Source organism: Vanacampus margaritifer, chromosome 20 (genome assembly GCF_051991255.1).
Source record: "Vanacampus margaritifer isolate UIUO_Vmar chromosome 20, RoL_Vmar_1.0, whole genome shotgun sequence".
NCBI classification, from domain to species: domain Eukaryota; kingdom Metazoa; phylum Chordata; class Actinopteri; order Syngnathiformes; family Syngnathidae; genus Vanacampus; species Vanacampus margaritifer.
Genome location: NC_135451.1, coordinates 13,449,674 through 13,451,133, shown reverse-complemented (window position 1 = coordinate 13,451,133; position 1,460 = coordinate 13,449,674).

The following is a 1,460-nucleotide window of genomic DNA, read 5'->3' as shown; positions in this document are numbered from 1 at the left end:
TTGTCTTTTCTGATTGTGTTTCCAGTCCACTGGCTGCACAAAAGCCACAGTTTTTTTTGTTTATTTAATGATTGGGACGCTGCAACCTGTTATGTAACATATTTAGATATTGCATAATTGTTTATGCTTATGTTGTTGTTTTCAAAAAAAAAAAGTGCTGTATGGATAGATGTTGGGTTTGTGTTGTTTGCCAATCGGTCATCATTTGTGTCTTGCAGAAATCCAAATTTAAATTTGGGGGAATTTTGCAGTTCATTTTAGCAAATTATTTTTTATTGGGATTTACTGTACACCAGCGGTGGCGAGAATTGTCAAAAAAAGTTCCTTTGGATTAATATATTTAAACTGAAGTAAAAGTAAAAAATCTGCCCTACAAATAACTTGAATAAGTGTTCAATAAAAAACTACTCAATTACTGAGTAACTTATGAGTAGCTTTGTTTTTGTTTTTTTAACTCATTCACTCCCAGCCATTTTCACTGAAGCAATCCCCTTCGCTCCCGGCTGTTTTACTGGATTTTGACTGATTTTGCAAGGCCCGCAGAATGTTATGTTCTATTGCAAAAACAAACAAACATGGAACCTACCAAAAGAAAGATTAGTCTTTCATCTGGTAAAAAGTATATTTCTATCTGTTCATCATTATTCACAAATTTGTTTAAAACCGTGGGGAAAAGAGCTTTTTTTTTTTTTTGCAACACGGCCCTGGTTGATCTCTTATACTCTGTTGCCACTTGCTGGCCGTTTTTGTAATTACTATCATTGCTTTAAGCTTATTTTCATTTCGCAGGCTTCATCAAAGCCCTCTATATGCTCTAGCATAAAAAAAATATATAAAAAAAAAAAAAAACATAAATTTGTTTTTCGGGTCGGGGAGGAGGTCCTGCCCCAAGTGGAGGAGTTCAAGTATCTTGGGGTCTTGTTCACGAGTGAGGGTAGGTTAGAGCGGGAGATCGACAGGCGGATCGGTGCAGCGTCTGCAGTGATGCGGACGCTGTATCGGTCCGTTGTGGTGAAGAAGGAGCTGAGCCGAAAGGCAAAGCTCTCGATTTACCGGTCGATCTACGTTCCTACCCTCACCTATGGTCACGAGCTGTGGGTCGTGACCGAAAGAACAAGATCCCGGATACAAGCGGCCAAAATGAGTTTCCTCCGCAGGGTAGCCGGGCTCTCCCTTAGAGATAGGGTGAGAAGCTCGGTCATCCGAGAGGGACTCAGCGTAGAGTCGCTGCTCCTCCACGTTGAGAGGAACCAGTTGAGGTGGCTCGGGCATCTGGTTCGGATGCCTCCTGGACGCCTCCCTGGGGAGGTGTTCCGGGCATGTCCTACCGGCAGGAGGCCCCGGGGATGACCCAGGACACGCTGGAGAGACTATGTCTCTCGGCTGTCCTGGGAACGCCTTGGGGTCCCGTCGGATGAGCTGGCTGAAGTGGCTGGGGAGAGGGAAGTCTGGGCTTCCCT